General features: G+C 40.5%; 1 protein-coding gene across 1 annotated transcript in view; it reads left to right on the forward strand.

Moving 5' to 3' along the window:
- Positions 1 to 11,885: 11,885 nt before the first annotated feature.
- Positions 11,886 to 24,350, forward strand: part of FHL3 (four and a half LIM domains 3) — a 906,726-nt gene continuing 894,261 nt past the window's right edge. Inside the window, exon 1 of the mRNA XM_044083498.1 lies at positions 11,886 to 12,046. The gene's annotated coding sequence lies outside the window, so the exon portion shown is untranslated. The remainder of the gene's footprint in view (positions 12,047 to 24,350) is intronic.

The raw sequence follows: 24,350 nt of genomic DNA on the forward strand, positions 1-24,350 counted from the left end.
ACATTCAGTACAATAAACAGAGCAACAAATACAGTTGTATACATTGGTAATATACATTATCTATCAGTATTGGATTACAAAGTTGAAAACACATTCAGTACAATAAACAGAGCAACAAATACATTTGTATACATTGGTAATATACATTATCTATCAGTATTGGATTACAAAGTTGAAAACACATTCAGTACAATAAACAGAGCAACAAATACATTTGTGCTATAAAACACGCTAAACTGTACTGCTGATCTAACCAGCATATCCTATAACTGAAAAGTTCATCTCTACTTGATTCCCAAGTAGACTATTCTCTATCTGTAAAGCCTAGCACTTACTCCTACAGTACTTGCACCTTGATAAAGCACTCTTATTATAGATAGTACCCCACCAGCCCAAAACCCACTTCCCCCGGAGTCCTTTGAAAGTTCTTTATCTACTACTTCTAGTATGTCGAGGGATCAGTTGCTAGTGTCCTCTCCAGCTCAACTGGTGAACCTGGGAATATTGAGGCAATGTTACAATTGCCTCATGTACACAGACAATCCTCTCCTTCTCCCACAAAACACAAATACATGCGAGAGATGCAACTATACGGCCAAACTGGAGGCTGAGCTCTCTCAACATAGGACTGGCAAGACCAGACAGGAGGAGAAGGCAACCACACACAATACATACCCAGTCACACATGGTACCATCACAACTTCAAATCATACACATACTCACACAAAGACATACTCGGAGGCTCTGATCAAAAATTTACCAAAACAGCAGAGGCCACCAAAGCAGACACCCAAACAACTACCATCTCACGACCCAACACATGCAACACATAGACCACACAGTCAGAGTGTCAAACAGTCACAGCCCTTAAGGCCAAACAAAATGCCAGACACACTTGTCATTGGTGATTCCATAGTCAGACACACTGACGTCCCGCTCACCAGACTGAGTAAGGAGAAGGTCACAGTAAGCTGCCTGTCGGGCGCTAGAATCCGCCACATAACGCAAGCACTCAGGTCTCTCAACAGCAGGTACAAGTACGACTCAGTCATTGTCCACGCTGGTGTCAACGACCTGAGACGTACCTCCTTGGACTACATGAAAAGGGACGCCGAGGAGCTCTCTGATTATGTAGCCCAGGCAGGTATGACCCTGACCTTGAGCAGTATCCTACCTTCACCTAGAATGATGCCACAATACAGTGATAAGATGATCAGCTTTAATAATTGGCTTAAATTCTGGTGTCATTCAAAGGGATCCAATGTCTGTCTGCCTGGGATGACATGCTGGACAAGCCACGCTGCTCAAGGGACGGCTTGCACCTGTCACCCTGGGCTTCCGGATATTGGCAAAGGCTCTTGCCACCCCATAGTGCCTTTTTAGGCAAGGCTCAAATTCTAAACCTACCACCCTAGAACACCAAAAGGAAAAAACTAAGGGTAATGCTGCTCAATGCCAGAAGTCTCAATCTCAAGATGCACGCACTCGAGGCCCTTCTCAATATGGAGAACATCGATGTCTGTGCTGTGACAGAAACCTGGTTCAAGGCTCCTGAGAGCACCCCAGCACTAACAGGTTTCACCTCATATCATACATTCTGGCCCCAAAATCCGGACAACACCAAGAAAGGAGGGGGGGTGTCCATATTCATAAAGGACACCCACACCTCAAGGTTGGTGGCAACGCACGATGCATCGGAGACCATCCAGGTGCAATTAACCATAGGCAAGACTGCTCTGCAATTTGTAGCATGTTACAGGCCACCCTCTCAAACTCAGGAACCTCACATGGCCTTCCTGAAAACATTGGAGGGGATAAATGTATCTCCAAACACCATCATACTAGGTGACTTCAACTACCCTAATAGAGAATGGGAACACTACTCAAGCCCGAACACTCTAACCCAAAGATTCCTGGAGTTCATAAACTCAAATGCCATGGAACAACTAGTCACCATCCCCACAAGAGGTGAAAACATACTTGATCTCATCATCACGAACATGGGATCAAAATGTTCAACACCGGAAGTATACCCCTCACTGGTGAGATCAGATCATAAACTAATCTCGCTGGAGGTCCTCATCCCGCCCCACCTGAAACAAAAAGACCACAGTGAAAAACTTCTCAAAAGCCGATTTCACACTTCTAAAACTAGTGTGGTCTCCTTTAAGGCCCCTGAGCCAGTGGTAAACATTACTCAAACCGCTGAATCACTTACAAATGCCTTCTACCAGCACCTACAGGACTGCATGGATCAGGCAATCCCAAACAAAACTAAGACTCTCTGTACCAAAGGCAAGCATCCAGTCTGGTGGACCCCAGCCATAAACAAGCTCTACAACAAAAGGAGGAAGCTACTACAAGATAGAGCAAAATCCTTGAAAGGTAAGACACCTTTGATCATTATAAGTAAAAACTAAGAGCTCTCATAAAATCATCCAAGGCAAATTTTGAGAGAAAAATCGCCAAGGACTCTAAAGACAATCATAAGGCCTTCTTTAGCTATGTTAGAAACCTAGGAGGAAACTCCCAGATATGCTCAGAATTAGTTCAAAATGATGTGAAAATTACTGAACCTACACACATTGCTAACATACTGGCTGACAGGTTCAGTGCAAACTTCTCCCCTCCCCAAAAGGAGAGATATCTATTCCAGAGGATTGTAGCCCCCAAACATCTCCAACGCCCAGGTGAGAACTGCCCTCACTAAGGCAAAAACACAGCATCCATGGGACCGGATGGTGTCCCCGGCTGTGTGCTTCATGAACTCAATGAGGAATTAAACCCACAGTTAGGACAGCTGTTTAATCTTAGCCTCACCTCAGGATATGTACCCAAGGAGTGGCGAACGGCGACTGTGGTCCCACTTCATAAGGGCGGTGCCTCCACAGACCCTGGAAATTACCGCCCCATTAGCTTGACAAGCCTTATCTGCAAAGCCATGGAGAGGATCATAATGGAACTCATAAATAAAGACATAGGGAACTTGCAGACTTTGGATCCAACCCAGTTTGGCTTTGTCAAAGGCAGATCCTGCCTCTTAAACTTGGTTGACTTTTTCGAGACAGTCACCAAGGCCATTGATGAGGGAAAGGCAGTCCATACAGCCTACCTCGACCTGGCAAAGGCCTTGACACAATACCCCACTCAGGTATCATCGAAAAACTCATCAGCTTGAATGTAAACCCATACATCACAAGATGGGTTGCAAACTGGCTAGCGACAGAACCCACAGGGTCAGAGTTGCTGGAGCTATGTCAGACTCAAAGCCTGTCACAAGTGGTGTCCCACAGGGCTCAGTCCTGGGTCCACTCTTGTTCGGCATCTACTTTTCTGAAGTACAAGCAAACACAGGAGGGTTATGGCTGACAAAGTTTGCAGATGACTGCAAACTGGGCGCCATAGTCGAAAAATCTGACACAGATATCCTCCAGAAGGGCCTCACAGAAACGGATAACTGGTGCCAGAGCCATGGCCTGAAGTTAAACGCCAAAAATGCATAGTCATACCCTTCGGGAAAAACAAGGTTACCCTAGCTACCATATAGGTGACAATCCACTGAGCACAGAAAAAGTCATCAGGGATCTGGGGACTCAAGTTGACAGTAGTCTTTCGGTTGACACTCATGTTGCTAAAGTAGTTAGGAAAACCTTCTATATCGCCCACCTGATCATGAAGGGATTCACATCTAGATCAAGGGAGGTCATCGTCCCCTGTACTCATCACTCATTAGACCTATGATTGAGTACAATGCCCCATTCGGAATGTATCTGACCAGACACCTGATGCAGCTTGAAAGGCCCCAAAAGTTCCTCACCAAAAGGATAAAGGGTCTCAAAAATATGTCTTATGCTGCCCGACTGAAAGAACTCCAGCTTTATTCAGTCTCATACCGCTTGCTCAGAGGTGACCTGTGCCTGACATATAAGGCCATGTCAAACCCAGATTTGATGAATATGCTTCACCTCAAAAAATCTAGATCCCTCAGAACCACAAGGGCGGGAGACTTAAACCTTGACACGGTTATAAATAGAACGTGCTGGAGGGACAGATTCATCACCCAGAGACTCCCTATGCTGTGGAACAAAATCCCGGTACATGTGAGGCAGAGCACCTCGCTGGCCTTGTTCAAGAGGAATCTTGACCAATGGATGGGAGATCGCATATACCCCAGGGATTACTTCAGTGTCACTGCTTGACAGAGGCACAGAAAAATGATAGGCATAGTTTTTATTCAAACTAAAGGGGTGGCGAAAGCCACATAACTATGGGCTAGGCTTATAAATGCCCTTGGGCAGATAGCCTAGTATGAACCTATGAACCTATGAACCTATACGTTGGTAATATACATTATCTATCAGTATTGGATTACAAAGTTGAAAACACATTCAGTGCAATAAACAGAGCAACAAATACATTTGTATACATTGGTAATATACATTATCTATCAGTATTGGATTACAAAGTTGAAAACACATTCAGTACAATAAACAGAGCAACAAATACATTTGTATACATTGGTAATATACATTATCTATCAGTATTGGATTACAAAGTTGAAAACACATTCAGTACAATAAACAGAGCAAACAAATGCATTTGTATACATTGGTAATATACCATTATCTATCAGTATTGGATTACAAAGTTGAAAACACATTCAGTACAATAAACAGAGCAACAAATACGTTTGTACACATTGGTAATATACATTATCTATCAGTATTGGATTACAAAGTTGAAAACACATTCAGTACAATAAACAGAGCAAAAAATACATTTGTATACATTGGTAATATACATTATCTATCAGTATTGGATTACAAAGTTGAAAACACATTCAGTACAATAAACAGAGCAACAAATACATTTGTATACATTGGTAATATACATTATCTATCAATATTGGATTACAAAGTTGAAAACACATTCAGTACAATAAACAGAGCAAGCAAATACATTTATATACAATGGTAGTATACCATTATCTAACAGTATTGGATTACAAAGTTGAAAACACATTCAGTACAATAAACAGAGCAAGCAAATACATTTGTATACATTGGTAATATACATTATCTATCAGTATTGGATTATAAAGTTGAAAACACATTCAGTACAATAAACAGAGCAACAAATACATTTGTATACATTGGTAATATACATTATCTATCAGTATTGGATTACAAAGTTGAAAACGCATTCAGTACAATAAACAGAGCAACAAATACATTTGTATACATTGGTAATATACCATTATCTATCAGTATTGGATTACAAAGTTGAAAACACATTCAGTACAATAAACAGAGCAACAAATACATTTGTATACATTGGTAATATACATTATCTATCAGTATTGGATTACAAAGTTGAAAACACATTCAGTACAATAAACAGAGCAACAAATACATTTGTATACATTGGTAATATACATTATCTATCAGTATTGGATTACAAAGTTGAAAACACATTCAGTACAATAAACATAGCAACAAATACATTTGTATACATTGGTAATATACCATTATCTATCAGTATTGGATTACAAAGTTGAAAACACATTCAGTACAATAAACAGAGCAAACAAATGCATTTGTATACATTGGTAATATACCATTATCTATCAGTATTGGATTACAAAGTTGAAAACACATTCAGTACAATAAAGAGAGCAAACAAATGCATTTGTATACATTGTTAATATGCATTATCTATCAGTATTGGATTACAAAGTTGAAAACACATTCAGTACAATAAACAGTGCAAACAAATGCATTTGTATACATTGGTAATATACATTATCTATCAGTATTGGATTACAAAGTTGAAAACACATTCAGTACAATAAACAGAGCAAACAAATGCATTTGTATACATTGGTAATATACATTATCTATCAGTATTGGATTACAAAGTTGAAAACACATTCAGTACAATAAACAGAGCAACAACTACATTTGTATACAGTGGTAATATACCATTATCTATCAGTATTGGATTACAAAGTTGAAAACACATTCAGTACAATAAACAGAGCAAACAAATGCATGTGTATACATTGGTAATATACCATTATCTAACAGTATTGGTTTACAAAGTTGAAATCATTTTTTTTAGATAATTATTGCATGGAGGATTTATATATAAATACAGCACAGAAAGTGGGGAGAGAATATGTCAATTAGAGCAAGGTATTCGTAGGTAAGTGTGGGGAGAAGTTTTGAAGTGGATAGGATTTTGGATTGTTCTGATAGCTAATGACAGAGCGTTCCAGTTCTTGGCTAAAGAGTAAAAAAAGATAAGCTGGCCGGGTGGCAGGTTAGGTTTGTGAGCCTGAAGAAGTTGCTGATTCTCAGATCTGGGGGGCCTATTTGGGAAGTAGAAAATGAAGATAGAACTAATGGTGGGACCATCAGAAAGTTTAAACATAAGTTTGTGAGCATTAGTAAATTCCAGATAGTTAAGGTCGTTTGGTAGTTCCAGCTATTTTAAGGAGTGAAAAGCAGTACAGTACAGTGATGGAAGAAGTTTTTGGAATTAGTTGGGAATTTTGCAATTTTATTATAATGTCTGGAACTTGGCTTTTAGAACAGGTTGAAGGTTGGTAAGTAGAGGGGTGCCACACATCAGGGAAGGGAGTAGGTTAGTTGAGGCAAGAGTTTGTTTGGTAGAGGGGCTAAGGAACTGGTTGTGCCTATAGAGCATTTCAAGTTGTTTTGATGGGTTTTTTTGGATGTTTAGTTGCAGGTAAATGTAAAAGTTTAGATATTCGTCTATGGTTACTCCCAGAAGTTTTGTGTGGTTGACAATTTCTATTTGGGTTTTGGCTTTGGATATGAACAAAAAGACCATCTTGACCATACAGTGGCTAACCCCTGAAGGCTTTGAGTTCCCTAAGCATTTCATAGGGTATTCTGGAAGACAGCAAAACAGAAGATTCAGTCCACAGCTTCTGTATGATTTCAAGTCTGCATGCTATTCAAAGTGTTTGGATGGGGTTTTCTGTGGTTCATGCTTTGTCGTCAACAGAGCTAGACAGTGTGTATTGGTCTTCATGCCTGTGACCGATTAGTCTAATGTGAGGAAGATTCTAGAATGATATAGCAAATAAAAGGATCATGGATATGAAATTGCAAAATCAGAGGCATCTCTAGAAGTATGTGAGGGTCAACTGCAAACAGCTTATCAGTATATGGCATAGAAAGATAAGAAGTTACAGGAATGCACAGCTCGTGCCTTGAGATGTATTGTGCTGATAATTATTCTCTGTGGAAGACAGTAATCGCCACTTCATGGAAAACTGACTTGCACAGGAAACTTTAAACATTTCTGGCAGAAGTGGAGTCTGTACTCGTTGAACTTTTAAGGGGGGGGGGGCAAGAAATGCACTGTATGGGTCTATATTATTTCATTGAATGGCCACATTGTCAAACGGCATTTCATCAGAAATTTCTTCATCAAACATTCACTTACCCAGCTAATTATATATGTCAACTCCATGACTGCACTACACTGGGGAAACGGCAAATTTCCTGATCCCCACTGTAACACAATCTCAGTCAGAACAGTTCGACGAATAGCATTTCTGGTGAAATGCTGTTCGACAACATACCTCTCAACTGTACAGCGTTTCGCAGACTTCCAGATTTTTGGCTCATATTTTTGGTCTGTTTTTCAGAAAATTGTGGTTTTCTGGAAAATAAGTGGAAAATCATTAATGATTGATGTTAGAAAATAATGACAGACATTTGAGTTTCAGACTTCATACCCTTCAGAAAATTAATGCTAATGCAAAACTAGTTAGTCTATCAACTTTCTAAGTTTGTAAGAACAATATTTAAGAAATGTCACTATTTTCTGGACTTTGTCCCACTTTTATTTATGGCTTTGTCCAGATTTCTTGCCCTAAGAGGTTGAGAGGTATGCTCGACAATATGGCCATTCGGTGAAATAATAGGGAAATGCACTGTACTTCAACACAAATTCAAAATGAAATTATTAACCTTATTGGGTTATAGTTTCAGAGAAAATTTTAAAGTAGAGTTAAAAAGCCAAAGTTCAACAGTTTAATTTCTGATGGAACTGACATATCCCATAAGGAGCATGTGTCTCTGACTCTGTGCTACGTTCATAGAAGTAATGGAATGGAACTGACATATCCCATAAGGAGCATGTGACTCTGTGCTACGTTCATAGAAGTAATGGAAAAGCAAACCCCGTGACGACTTCACTGAATTTGTTGACGCATATGACACCACAGGAAAAGCCTTAGCTGATCTCTTTCTATGTGGATTCACAGCACGTGGTGCGGACAAGGAGCTGTTGTGAGCACAAGGCTATGACAGAGGATGTAACATGTCTGGCCATTTTAATGGTGTGCAAGCAAGAATTCAAGCCCTGTTTCCTGAAGCTGTGTACACTGCTCAAAAAGGACACAACCTCAACACTGCCTAAGTCCATTTGTGTGCAATGCATGATATGGCAAACACTCTCAGCACCTGTAGGAAAGTAATTTCCATGCTAAATTCCTCCGCTAAATGTCAAAATGCATATTTAGCCCAAATTAAGGAAATCACACAGTTGCCACATGAGTATGAATATGAAGATGAAGACAGAAGTAGTTGTCTTCAGCCACCTGGCAACCCCGGTGGATGAGTCAGGCTGATTGCATGCACAGCTTCAAGAATAAATATGTCATCCTTGTCAACACTTTAGAGAGTATTGCGGAGTATGACAAAGATGTCGACAGGTATCTGTACTCTATCACAAGATTCGATTTCATTGTAGCTCTGGTGACAATGGAGTCTGCGCTTGTTATGATTAAGCTACTTCATCTGTACCTGCAGCAGGAACAGATTGACTTGATTCAGGCTTTAAGAAGTTGTGAAGAAGCAGAGGTTGTCACTGACAGTCTTCATGCAATGAGATCAAATGCTTTTTCAGAATTGAATGAAGTTAAATAGCTGGCAGCCAGAGTCATGGTAGTAGAAAGTGCACCAGGGATCATTGGAAGGCAGACTCAAAGAAGCAGCACTGGTGTTGCTAACCCAGAGGAGTACTATCAAAGGAATATGTTCATCCCATTCCTGGATCATGTCATAGGTGAAATAAGACCAACTTATAGAATGTCTCCCATCTATCATTGCACAATATCTGGTGCCAGACATGCTGCATGCTTTGGAAGAAGATGAGAAAGTGGAGGAATTGTACAATGCATACAAGAGTGATTTATTAGATCTGTCCAGTTTCAAAAATGAACTTTAGCAATGGGTGGCACTGCCCAGATGGAGAGTAGTTGCACGGGACAAACTGCCAACCACCATCTTTCCAACCCTACAGCAGTTGAACCCAGCATTTGATCCAAACATAAACAGTGTATTAACAATTCTGGCCACCATGCCAGAGTGCTGCCTCTGTAGAAAGGTCACTTAGTGCTCTATGATGTATTAAGACTTGGCTACGCAACTCTATGTCTGATGTACGCTTAAGTGGGTTGGCCTTGATGCACATACATGTTGACATTGCTGTTATCACGCAGCTGCTGAAAGACATTGATCCATGTAATGATCACCGGTTTAATGTCTTTCCTGAGTGATAAAGCAGACCATCAGGATGATGGCAGCTGGGTACCCATGGCTGGTTGTAAACAGCATGCTGCAGATGGGTGGCCTCTCCTTTGCACTGGATTGTGGCTGCTTACTGTGAATGGTTTAGGCCACTTGTGTTAAATGCACAAAAAAACAGAGTATTCAACAGCTCCTAGCACTAGTTAGGTCTTACTGTCCACTATGTGTGTCAGATGTTCTGTATGAGTGGATCCTGTGTGTGATTGGCTGTCTTGTGGTCATGGGGTTTGTTGTAGTGAATGGTTTAAGCTGGCTTCTCTTCTTGACTGGGCTTTGAGCTGCTTGCTGTGAATGGCCTGGGTTGCTATTAAGTGCACCAAAACCAGAGCAGCCAACAGCCCAGCTGGATCCCTTTTGACTAGATTGTGAGCTGCCTCTGAGAAAGGTTTAGACAGCCTTTGTTAAATGCACCAAAACCAGAGCAGTTAGTAGCCCTGCTGGTTTTCTCCTTGTGGTGCTGGTGGCATGTCTGTGTGTGTGTGTGTGTGTGTGTGTGTGTGTGTGTGTGTGTGTGTGTGTGTGTGTGGCATGAATGGACCTCTGTGGCACTGGCTTCCTTGATGTGATACATGGGCTTGTTGCAGTGAATCACGTCTATGAAAAGCCAGGTAAGAGTAACTGTGAACATCTCAAGACTGAAGTTTGATGTGGTGGAATGAATGCACTGGGAAAGACTGGGGGATGCATGGTGGGGGTGGGGTGGGGGGGTGGATAGCAGTATCAGACATTAGAGTAAAAATTGAAACAAAGCTGGCTACATACCTGAGAATCACTACCTTCCATAATGTGAACAAATGGACAAAAGGTACTACTACTTACAACTTCCTAATAACTTCAACTAGGAAGCTCACATGATGGTTAAAATGTACTACTTTCTACTTCTAAAAATTTGATAGATTAATATAATTTAGTCCTATTTCCCATGGATGTATCACTATCAGTTAAAAACACTCCTAACACTGAATGTGTGACAGATTCTTTTAATGTGGAACTTCTATGTGAACTATTTACCGCTCAACTTCACAGATTTTCACAGAATGCCCAGATTTTTGCTTCATATTTTTGGTATGTTTTTCATAAAATTGTGTTTTTTCTCTCTCAGATCACTGGCAAATTGAGAACTACAGTCTTAAAATAATGGCAGAAATTTGAGTTTCAGTCTTCATATCCTTCACAAAATTCAAGCTAATGCAAAACCTATTAGTCTATCAACTTTCTAAGCTTGTAAAAGCAATATTTAAAGTGTCCTTATTTGGGGCCTTTGTCCCCAACCCACAATTATGCTTGGCTTTGTCCAGATTTCTTACTCTAAGAAAGGTTAAGAGGAATGAGACCACCATGAGGAACGTTTCTCGCAGTGAGGTACTAGAGGCATCATCTTATTAAACTAACATAATTCAAGAACGCACAACCATAGGGAAATTGTCTTGTTTTCAGCATAAAGCAGCAACCACCAAAACACCATCCCATGTATGATTTTATTATATTATTTTAATAAATCATTTATTTAAAATATTTTTATTGGGCTGGCGCCTGGGGACAACACTGATCCAAATGCACCTATTTTTGGCTCCGCCTGGAGGTACATTGCACTTAGCAAGAATGCTACAAAATGCAGAGGACATCTGTAATTAGTGCACCTCTTTTTACGGCACTAGTCAACGGTCGATAATTCAGCTACATGACGCACAATGCAAATAAAGTGGTCAACATATGTTGCAATCTCGTGTGAAGGTGAGCACACCTTGGCTGCTTGCTCAACACCGCAACACTGTAAGACCGAGAGACGTGCATTTTAAACATAACGCCCTCTATTTTTGATTTGGAAACTAAGCAAATAAAATGGGATAAAAGTTGTAGTAATACGTTCTAGATGCAAGTACCGAACACGGTGACTATACGTTGTAGACCGTGTGGTAACAAAGTATCAGTTTGCAGAGTAACTGGAGCCCTAGCACCTTCCTGTTAAATAACACGGCAAAGTGACAATGCATGCAGAACAGAAGTGTAAAATGATGCCTCTGACTTCTACCACCACCTTTGGAAGAATATAAATGGATGCGCATCCATCGCCAGGTGCGTTTTTTTATGTATCAAACTGAGCCTACCCAGCAGCAATCACACACCTCTCTCCTACTATGTTTCCCTAATTCGGTGGGGTCCGCCTCTATTCTATGCTAATAGCCATGGGGGTGGGGTCTGGCGGTGCAATGGTGATGACATTACCCCTCCTCTTAATCTTTGCTCTGCACTACTGAGAGTGTAGTTGCGCTCTGTTGGCTGGGACTGTACAGGGGGTTCTTGGTGTGAAGGGATAGCCTCAATGAAAGGGGTGTGAATACTCCAGTTTTTTCTTTGGATCGTGCACAGTGGGAGTCTCTGCGGGTGACTACTTACTCCTGGGAGGAATAACAAAGGTGAGCTGAGCGTGCTGCGTGTGGAACGTGGAGCACTGTGCTCATTCCATGGGGATTGCGTGGATTGGAACGTGGCATCCTTGTGCATTCCCAGCCTGCTGACTGGTGTGTGAAATGCACACAGGAGTGTGTTGTAGTAACCCTCCCCCATCCCTTCATTTTGTTTGTAGTCAGATAATTACTATATTGTCTGCCACTTAAAAGGTGTCATTCTGAAGTGCAGCCTAATTGTACACCTTGATGTAGTATATGGGGCCGCATGTTACCATATTAATGACTGCTTTGTGCAACAGGGCATGCAATGTGTGTGTATTTTAGATTGTCTTTTGCAGAGTCGTTGCTTTTCTTGTTATGGACAGCGTTTCCTGCGTTTTTGTTTATACAGGGAGTGATTGATTTATTGGATCAGAAAACTGTTCGCGCCTGTGTAGTTTCACACAAACCATGCTTTAACATCTATTTTTTTTTGTGACATTTCAAAGACGGATGAAATGTAACGCAATAACTATTATCTTGTATTTTCCTAAATTCTATACTGTTTTACTGGCGGCCTACCCTAATTTGGGAAAAGTGTTGTATGTTATGGAAGTGGGGTACGAGTGTTTAAGGGTTGTGCAGACCTTTGTTCTTTTTGTCCACGATCTAACAAAGTATATTTTTCTTGATATGTCTATCGAGGTGTTGAATGTACACAATACTAAAGAGAAGTTACCAAAACCAAATATTAATCTCGCTACCTAAATAGAGGTACGGCAATCTAGCGTGCTTGGTTCTGTAAAACCATCAGTGAAAATATTAGCAGCATACTAAAGTAGTTAGTGCAGTTTGAGCTTTCATCTGAAAAGCAGGGTATAATAAATTCTGACTGAAACGTAAATAAATTCATCCATCCATTCGTTTCTTTACTGCGTGAGTGGAGAGACCTGGGGACTTTTTTAGAATCACAGGTCGCAGTTTGTGGGAAAGCAGTCAGGAAAGTACTAAAATGAGCAAGTAGACTGCTAATCTAATGATCCAGTGTAGAGCATGAGCAGGTATGGCACACACTGGGGATTTGAGTATTATAAGTAAACCAAAGCTAAATATTAAATGAGATAATGTTTAATTTTTGGTTTAGTTCTACTGTAATGTGTTTTACCCTGTCAACAGTTGCCCATCAAGGGTATAACGATGCAGTATACATATGTGAATAGCAGTTGTTATCAGAGGCATGCATTCAGTCATTTTTCTTTTTCAAATCATGTCAATGAGAGGGTGTTACCAGGGGCTGGATCACTTTATTCCAGTGATGACATTTCACCAAACTATCCATGATGAGGTTTACTACCTGTCACTAGGAGGAGTGCTTGGGCTGTACAGCAAGCTGCATTGCAGATAGCTAAATGTTGGGAGTAAAGTCAGGAATAAAAAATGTAATTTACATGAACGTTCAAAATTTACAGAGGGGAAATAAACTTTCAAGGTCTGATCTGAAGGGGCAGACAAGCCAGCATCATATAATGTACTTGTGATTTGATTAGTATTACTGATGAATACTTCATTGCTGCTACTTCAGTCGTGTTTGTCCTGTTTGCCTTGGAGAGGTACTTGGTGCCATACCTCTCAACTGTCACACTTTTGCAGAATGCAATGACTCGTGTCCCATATGACTGGCCCTTGATTAGCAGATACATGCCATTACTTGGAATTCACTTAAGTGGCAAATCTGTTTACAGAACACCTTGGTAGTAAGTGTATGAGCACACTATGTAAAACAGTTTCCTGTAGTTGTGTACTTGCATTTGTTAGTGCTTGTCCATACTGTCCCATGCTAACAGGTTGAAAGGTATGCTTAGTGCTGAGTTAGGGAAATGTGATGCAGTTAATTGAGGATGTGAGCTTATACATAACTGCTGTCTGCAGTTCCTTCCACTGTAAATGTAACAAAAAAAATTGCATACGAAAACAAAATGGTTGCACAAGTTTGTGGTGTTAAGACAGTTATGAGATATACTGAAGTTACAAAAAAGGTACAGAAAAACTGTAGGCTTTCTCTGTTTGTTCTCATTAAATATAGGCCAGCTGCAGAATGCCCTAATGACCTATTACACAGGCAGGGAATGCTGATTTGACATTATTCTCTGTATTGGTTTCCTTTTTTTCCGTGAGACTTAAATGGATTGTCTATCCATTTAAGTGTGAACGAGCATTCCTGTTGAACAGCTTAATCTGTCCTTGGGTGTAGGTCAGTGTTGCCGTACTGTAGTAGTATGATTTTTCATTGTGACAAAGTTTTATTGAAGTAAAATGTTGCTTAGACCAGCTTGCAGAATTTCTGGATACTGCTTGCATAAAGTTTGGTCAATCAGCAAACCAACTATAGAGTTTAAATTCCATTATAAAACTCTGTACTCATTTAAGGAACTGACTTTCAAATTGTGCATGAGTTTTTTTTCAGTATTAACACAGTAGCAGTCTGTTATGTGATTTTTGGATGTCTTGGTGAAAAAACAATAGATCAAAGTTTGAAAATACGCAAGCTATTTACTTGTTGCAAGGAAGTTCACAATCCAGTTTGTTTTTTAACCAATCTCTCAACAAACCAATGAAAGCAATATAAATAAGGTGGTCTGTAAGTATAAAACTTGTATTCCCATCATAGCAAACTTTAACTGTGTCTGCATCATGGCGAACCTTAACTGTGTCCCTCTGTCAGTCATTTGTACTAGGAGTTGTGAAAAGAAGTTGAGTGCATTCCATGTTGCAGATGGTTACAAAATAGTCCATTTTGCTTTGTGAAGATGGTACTCATGTTCTTTTACTCTACAGCAGCAAAATGTTTAATGTACATTCTGTGTTTGTATTGCAACATCTTAAAATAACTGCATATATACATACATTTTTGTTGTGTGAAATTGGGTCTTTTTTTCTCTCATTTTTTTCCCAGATCTCGCTGTTTTAAAGCAGATAAGGGATAACTAGTAAGGGCTAACAGCTTTGTCTTCCTCCATGCAAATTTGTATAATTTTAAAAGCTGATAAGGTTCTCTGTCACATGAATGGCTTAAGCTTCCTTAGCTGTACCTCTTCTCTCATCAAAGTTTGCATTTTGGAGTTTTTTAAAAAAATGTTATCCAAGTGGTCTGTTTGTTCAGTATTACAAAATGCATTTTGTTTTGTTCAGTATGCACTGTCATTGTCCTAGTGCACAAGAAAATCTGCTAACTGAACTGTTTGGACATCCTGCGGGGGGAAAAAGTAGAAGTAACTGTCAAGGACTCTGCATAGTTTAGTATTATTTTTCTGCAGCAAATCTTGATTCATTTAGAAGATGGTAAAGAAGTCAACCAGACTCCAGTCTCAGGTGTTTTATGCTGTTACCTCTTCTCTTTGTATGGAAGAATTTAAAGAAGTTGGTTAGTGGAAAGTCAAATGGATAGTAAGTAGCTGGTGATATCCCTTATCCAAGCAGCTTATGTAAGTGGCCGGATTACAGATATTCATTCCAGAGAAGTGCAGCTCGTCACTGAAGCACCCATGACCACGTGCAGGCACTTCAGCCTGATGGCCACAAATATAAATCACACATGAAAGACCCAAAGGCAGTAAGGGGTTCAATGGTAGCAAGGCATACTCGGTGTACTCAGATGAGTACATACAATAAATTCTATTACTGAAATAGCACATAATGTTTAAAATTGTTCAAAGAAATGTTCGTACTGAAGAGTTAGCTATTTAAGAGGAATGCAGCTCTAAAAATTGAAATTTTATATTGGTCATTTTTAGCAGCTGAAACGAATGTCCCTCTTTCCTTTGTGTGTACGGATAGCATTTTGAGGTTAAGAGTACATTTTAAGTAACAGGTGAATGGTGGAGATGACATATTATTCATTTGAATCCAAAATGTAAATTTCTGGCTACCCCCCGGGGGGGGGGGGGTTAGTGCGTCACTGATCTGATGTCCATGTATATAATGTGCGTGGCCCAGCTGTAGAGAGTGATGAGAAACTGATTTTGGAAACTTTAAAACTCTTTTTATATAACAAAATGAGATGTGTAAAACGCTGCAGACTTGCTTTAGCCAAATATATTACTGATTCTGTCAACACACACTCAAACTAAACACAACCAAAAACGGCAGTTATGCTGATTGGTACTTTTCAGAAATTAAGTTGGTTCCCCTTTGCAGGCAATGGTCAACATTAATGACATTACAAATACCTATGATTTTTGATGAACCCATGTCTGTTCTTGAAACATCATACAGAAAAAAATACTTGTAAGTTAGGTAAAAACAGCAGTTCTGGGTGTAGAAAGCAACATAGTGGATGAGGCTAATTGCAGTGGATCTGGACATATTATGGTAGGTCAAACCACAGATGAGTCAGCACCTTTTTCTTCCACATACTGCCTCAACTAGCCAATTATTCTAGCTACACCTCAGATGCCTTACCTCTGATCAGCTGGGCCAGTCTTGGGTGAAACTGAGCCCTAGACAAGGACTTATCCCCATTTTATCCTGGTCTCCTTGTATCACAGATTCACTACCTATTAATTGTTTCACATTTTCTCTTCAGCTTTTCCTATATTCTTTCATCGCACCTTAAATGGCCACAATTTGAACGTGTTAACTGTGGAAGAAGTAATTGAATTAAGCAAGGAGCCTGGGTACTACTAGGCCATCAGAACCCATGGCATTCACATACTGTGAGGTACATTTTTAGGGCTTTTTCCAGCCTTTTGATTCAGCGATAGCCTGAACAAAAATCCTGGATAAGGACATTTTCAAGGAAGAAATGGGGTTAAATTTGAGAAAATAGTACCCCCAATAAACTAAGAAGGCAAATGGTTGCAAGTGTACATAAATCAAACCTTTATCCCCTTGGTGTTAGGTTGGGATGAAAGTCAAAAAGATACATGCCCATATGCATACATTTGAAGTTGTTGATGTCATATATGCACCTTGCTTTCTCACCCCTACTTCCTAAAGAACATCATATTCTGTATGCCCACCTAATGTTAGAGTGGGAAAAAACAAAAAGCAAAAGCCCACAGTAATGTATTTCAATATTTGGCTTTAAGGTGTGTGTGTGTGTGTGTAATTATATAATCTATATCTATCTATCTATATATACACACATATATAATGGGCGTTCCTTCGTTGAAGGTTGTGCGTTAGGCCCAGCAAGCCAGCACGTAAAAATCTACTGCCAATCATTAGCGGACCGGGGTTCCGCTGTGGCGACCCCTAACTGGGAAAAGCCGAAAGAAACCAACAATGTGTGTGTGTGTGTGATGTATGTATGTGTGTGTATGTATGTATGTATATATATATATATATATATATATATATATGTACACATATACACACACACACACACAGTGTGCTTCCTTGCTCCTTCCCACTCAAGGTAAAACAAATGCATCGGATGTTTGATAGGAAAGTGAATACAATAATGATCACAGTAATGTAGGCAGGGAGGCATTAATGGCAAAGGTCATTAACTCAGAAGTACAAGGTTCAGGGTGTGATTCTGGCCTCTGGTTATTGGCTAGGCTTAATGTAGTCTGCAGACTGATAGCTTAGTGTTTTGCCTATGAACCTGTATTTCTGCTACACACTATACTGCCCTATAGCGAAGTTAATGACTTGCGCAAGTCTCTTGAGGTGTGATTTGTGAGGAAAGGTAAAGGAATAATGACTCCACTGTCACAAGCCTCCATACAGCCTATAGTGACCATATGTTCACATATTTTAGAAGAATGAGCTTTAGATCAGATAGGGTCCAGGACAGAGGATGAGGATGGAGCCTCTTGTATGGCTGGGGGTTTCTAGGCCTGTTGGCCTCCAGAAGTAGTAGAGTTGACATATTTGGCAATGTTTTATGTCTTAATTTTGAAAGATAAATTACTTGTAATATGACAATTTTTTACTGACAGCCATAAGAGTTGTGTGTGCCCCATTATTTTCAAAGTCCAGGTATTATCTTATTTTTTTTTTTCATACACTCATACTTCTTAGGGCAGCAGTGTCAATATTTATGAGTTCTGTCACAAGATGCACATAGGGCATGCACACACATGTACACATACATAATGCATGCTTACCTACATGCAAACTAATAGACCACCAATTCACCTATATCCTGTCTCTGAGATGAGGGAAGCTGGAGCACCTGGATAAAACTGACAGGGAGGACATGCAAACTCCACACAGAACCATTAGGTGGCAGTTCTACTTACTGTGCCACAGTGCTAGTTAATCAGTTGCTAACACAGACGTCCAGTGCAGGCTGACAAAGATGGCCAGTTATTGTGTACGGTGCTAAAGTGAGAAATTTTGACCAGTGTGTTACTTTTCACTTTTACATACATTGCATCTTCCTCATGGTCCTTTCAATTTTTACAGACGGCCCTTGTAATAATCTGTTACAGCAGCTTTACTGATAATACACACTTCAAATAGCTAGACTGTCCCCCCCTCAGGACAATAAGTATTCCTGCTCGTTTCACATAGATGCACACTAGTTCTACAAAGCCAGATTTATGACTGTTTAACTTATGCACACATGCCAGTCATTTTCATCCACACAGCCTCTGAATCCATCAGTTGCAGCCACTACCGTGTATATTATCAGATGACAGGTTATGATAAAATAGACTGTCCCCCCCCTCAGGACAATAAGTATTCCTGCTCGTTTCACATAGATGCACACTAGTTCTACAAAGCCAGATTTATGACTGTTTAACTTATGCACACATGCCAGTCATTTTCATCCACACAGCCTCTGAATCCATCAGTTGCAGCCACTACCGTGTATATTATCAGATGACAGGTTATGATAAAATAAGTGATACAGTAATGCATTTAACCTTTTGTTTTGCACAAACAGCAGTCATGGTGTAGTATTCAACTTAACAAGTACACACTAATCCTGCAAAGACAAAATAATGATAGTTTAGGGAACAAATAACAGTCACTTTCATCTGCAAAGAGCCCTCATAACCAGCAGTTATAGACACTTTGACTGTATGCACCACAGGTGTCTTGAGTGTGACAAAAATATAGACACAGTAATGTAATTTTGCAAACGGCACTTACAAAATGTTTTCCAGTTTGCTTCACACAGATACTCTAGTTCTACAATGTGTGAAAAAAATATAAAGTCCTGCAGGTTGTTTGGTAGTGGTATACACAAAAATGGTCCGTCACTCACACAGTGTTTTATGTCAGATTTGTCGAACTGGGCATCGGTTACTTGATCCAGCCTGGGACAGTCAGAGGAGCTCTGTCTGCTCAAGCTTCAATTATGTAATTCCTATATTCAGAAACAGCAATTGGGCCTGTAATAATAATAATAATAGTAATAATTGATTTATTCTCTGCGGGTCTTGTGTATGAAGGCTGAGCTGTTTTCAACATAGTCTAGCACAGCCAGATGATTTTTTATCATTCTTTACAAAAACAAGAAATTCAAGCATGTTCTGACTGTAGAGTACTGTGGGTTCTATTCCCATACTATAGGTAGCTGGATTACTTTAACTGCATTGCAGGGTGGGGTTCTGCATTCCTGAATATGTCCTCCTTCAAATGAGATGTTGGCACTTCAAGTTTATGTAAAAGATCCCACAGTACCTATTAGAAACAGTAGGGGTCCTTTATTCAACACAAAATAAAAAAAATCCATATTTACAAACACTACATATTTACAGGAACATATATACCCATTTTGTGTATTATTTATTTATTTTTTTTACTATGAATTGTTTTTCTTGCACCTCCTCACTGTTCCTCTTCCATAATCAAACCCCACTCATTCTTCTACAACCCTAGTCAAATTTTTCAAAATGTCTGCCAAAATTAATTTCCCATTAAACAAAATTTCATAGTCTTTCATTCCAAGTAACCTGTATTACAGAAAATAAACTCTTAGCTACTCTTATCACATATTCTTTTTTTCTATTCACATCTATATTATTTCATTAGTCACATTCACATCTATATTATTTCATTAATATTCTCAAAACCCTCAATTCTTCTCGCAACGTATTCCATACTTTCACCACTATTTTTATTACATATCGAAAAAGAAACTAAAAAACGTAATAGTTTGTTTTTTGCTTCTCCAGGGAAGTAAATAGTGTGGGAAGAAATAGCCAGGGAATTGTTATGGCTAGGCTTGTATAGGCCCTAGGTCTGATAGCCTAGTACCAACCTATAAACTTTTTCAATTTTCTTTTTACATGGCATATTCCCTTGGTAACTCCTTACCAGTTTCCATAGGAAATCCTGACATTCTGCTATGTGTGTGCACCACATTTTCCTTACTTTAGTGGCTTTAATCACTTACTCTGCTAAAATGCACCATGGATCTATATATTATTGTTTCATCACATTATTATCACATCTTTCTAGCTTTCTCTGTCATTTTTTTACTTTCCATGTTAAGATTTTTCTTTATAATTTTTAATTTTATTTTACATAGGTTCATAGGTTGATACTAGGCTCTCTGCCCTAGGGCATTTATAAGCCTAGCCAGAGTATGTTTGGCTTTCACCACCCTTTTAGATTAGTTGACTGTGCTTCTGTATAGTAGGTCACAGAAGGTAGCCCTACTCTGCTAAAATGCACCATGGATCTATATATTATTGTTTCATCACATTATTATCACATCTTTCTAGCTTTCTCTGTCATTTTTTTACTTTCCATGTTAAGATTTTTCTTTATAATTTTTAATTTTATTTTACATAGGTTCATAGGTTGATACTAGGCTCTCTGCCCTAGGGCATTTATAAGCCTAGCCAGAGTATGTTTGGCTTTCACCACCCTTTTAGATTAGTTGACTGTGCTTCTGTATAGTAGGTCACAGAAGGTAGCCCTTTTAAGGTTTGTTTACCATACCTCTGTCAAGCAGTGACACAGAAGAGATCCCAGGGGTAAACTTACGATCTCCCATCCATTCGTCAAGATTTCTCTTGAAGAGGGTCAGTGAGGGGCTCTGCCTGACATGGATTGGGATTTTGTTCCAGAGTGAGGGGAGCCTCTGGGATATGAATCTGTCCCTCCAGCATGTCCTATTTATTTCTGTGCTGAGGTTCAGGTCCCTGGAACATGTAGCTCTAAGAGATTTAGATTTCCTGAGGTGAAGCATGTCCATTAATTCTGGGTTGGACATGGCTGTATACGTCAGACACAGATCGCCTCTGAGTAGGCGGTATGCAACTGAGTAGAGCTGGAGTTTCTTTAGCCGAACTGCATAGGGCATCTGTTTGAGCCCCTTGATCCTCTTGGTGAGATACTTTTGGGGTCTTTCCAGTTGCTGAAGGTGTCTGGTAAGGTACATCCCAAACGGGGAATTTTACTCAATTATGGGCCTGATAAGTGATGAGTAGAGGGGCACAATGACCTCTCTTGATCTAGATGTGAACCCTTTCATGATAAGGTGGGCTATATAGAAGGTCTTGCTAACCACTTTGGCAACGTGATTGTCAAAGGAGAGATTGCTATCTACTTGGGTCCCCAAGTCCCTAATTATGCCTTCCGTACTTAATGGATTACCACCTATGTGGTAATTTGTGGGCACTTTGTTTTTTTCCAAAGGGGATGACTGTGCACTTTTTGGCATTTAGCTTTAGGCCATGGCTCTGGCACCAGTTATCCATCTCTGTGAGACCCTTTTGGAGGATGCTTGTGTCAGTCGGAGAGTCGATTATAGCACCCAGTTTGCAATCATCTGCGAACTTGGTCAGCCATAGTCCACCCGTGTTAACCTGTACCTCAGAGAAATATATACCGAACAAGAGAGGTCCCAGGACTGAGCCTTGTGGGACACCACTTGGAACTGGTTTAGAGTCTGACATAGCACCTGCTATTCTGACCATGTGGGTTCTATCCCTGAGCCAGTTTGCAACCCATCTTGTGACATAGGGGTTGATATTTAAGCTGGTGAGCTTATTTATGATGCCCGAGTGGGGTATTGTGTCAAAGGCCTTTGCGAGATCCAGGTAGGCTGTGTGGAACTTCCCTTCATCTATGGCTTTGGTAACTGTTTCAAAGACATTGACCAGGTTCAAGTGGCAAGATCTGCCCTTAACGAAGCCGAATTGGGTAGGATCCAGTGTCTGGAGGTTCCCAATGTCTTTGTTTATGGTTTCCATGATGATACGTTCCATAGCTTTGCAGACCAGGCTAGTCAGGCTTATAGGGCGATAGTTTCCGGGGTCTGTTGTGGCACCACCTTTGTGGAGTGGGACCACTGTTGCTGTACGCCATTGCTTGGGAACATATCCTGTAGTAAGTCTGAGACTGAACAGTGACTTTATATGGAGGGTTTAGTTCTTCTTGGAGCTCGTGTAAGACGCATCCCGGGACACCGTCTAGTCCCATTGATGCTGTGTTTTTTAGCTTTGGAGAGGGCAGCTCTCACCTGTGCATCTGTGATCTCAGGAAGGCTACACTCTGTTGGGATAGACATTTGCTCTTTTGGGGGGGAAGGGGGGGAGAAGTTTGCACTGAACCTTTCTGCCAGGATGTTGGCAATGTCTGTGGGTTCAGTGAATTTTTTTGCACTAACTCAGAGCATATCTGGGAGTTGCCTCCCAGGTTTCTGACATAACTAAAGAAGGCCTTGTCATTATCTTTAGTGTCTTGTGCAATTTTTCTTTCAAAGCTGGCCTTAGAAGATTTTCTGAGGGATCGTAGTTTCTTGCTAGTACTGTTCAGTGACGCCTTCCCTTTTTGGGATTTTTGCTCTGTCATGTAGTAGCTTTCTCCTTCTGTTGTATAGCTTATAGCATATTTATGGCTGGGGTCCACCAGACAGGTCTCTTGCCTTTGGAGGAGTGAGTCTTGGTTTTATTTGGGATAGCATGCTCCATGCATTCCTGTAGGTGTCCATAGAATGCTTTTGTAAAAGGATTCTGCATTTTGGGCCGTATTGTCCACTGGCCCGGGGGCTTTGAAGGATTCCACCTCAGTTTTGAGAAGTGTGAAGTTTGCTTTTGAGAAGTTCTTCACCGTGGTTTCCTTGGCTAGGGGTGGGGATGGAATATGGATGTCCAGTGAGATTTGTTTATGGTCTGATCTTACCAATGAGGGGTATACCTCTGGTGTGGAACATAGAGACCCATGTTGGTGATGACCAGATCCAGTATGTTTTCCCCTCTTGTGGGAGTGGTGACCAGTTCCATAACATTTGAGTTTATAAATTCTAGGAACCGTTGGGCGAGGGTGTTTGGGCTTGAGTAGTTTTCCCAATCGATGTTTGGGTAGTTGAAGTCACCCAATATAATAGTGTTTGGAGAGACCTTCATATTCTCCAGTGTTCTCAGGAAAGCCGAGTGAGGTTCCTGTGTTTGGGAGGGTGGTCTGTAGCAGGCTACAGACTGAAAGGCAGTTTTGCCCACTGTTAGTTGCACATGGATGGTCTCCGAAGCTTCGTGCAGTGCCACTAGCCTGGAGGTGTGGGTATCTTTGATAAATATGGATACTCCCCCTCTTTTTGTGGTTTGGTCTGAGTTTTGGGGCCGGAAAGCATGGTATGAAGTATAGCCTGGTAGTGCTGGGGTGCTCTCGGGAGCCTTGAACCAGGTTTCTGTTACTGCACAGATATTAATATTCTCCATACTGAGGAGAGTCTCGAGTGCGTGCATCTTGAGGTTTAGACTTTTGGCGTTGAGCAGCATTACCCTTAGCTTTTTTTTCTTTGTGTTGTCTATGGGGGTGGGTTTGTCTTTTGAGCCTTGCCTAAAAAAGGCACTACGGGTGAGGTAAGAGCCTTAGCCAGTATTCGAAAACCCAGGGGTGACAGGTGCAAGCCGTCCCTAGCGAAGCAACGTGGCTTGTCGAGCATGTCATCCCAGGCTGACAGACACTGGATCCCCTTTGAATGACACCAATACTTTAGCCAATTGTTAAAATTGATCATTTTGTCTTTATACTGTGGCATCATTCTGGGTGAGGGTAAGATGCTACTCAAGGTCAGGGTCATACAGGCCTGGGCTACATGATCAAAGAGCTCCTGTACGTCTTTTTTCATGTAGTCCAGGGAGTTACATCTCAGGTCATTCACACCAGCATGGACAATGACGGAGTCATACTTGTACTTGCTTTGGAGTGACCCAAGTGCTTGTGTTATGTGGCGGATCCTGGCACCCAACAGGCAGCTTACAGTAACCTTCTCCTTATTCAGCCTGTTGAGTGGGATGTCAGTGTGTCTGACAATAGTCACCTATTACAAGTGTATTAGGTGTGTTGTTTAGCCTTAAGGGCTGTGACTGTGTGACACACTGACTTTGTGAGCTATGAGCTACGTGGATATTGCTTC

This window comes from Protopterus annectens, chromosome 1.part1 (assembly GCF_019279795.1).
Source record: "Protopterus annectens isolate FY-2018-M chromosome 1.part1, PAN1.0, whole genome shotgun sequence".
Lineage (NCBI taxonomy): Eukaryota > Metazoa > Chordata > Ceratodontiformes > Protopteridae > Protopterus > Protopterus annectens.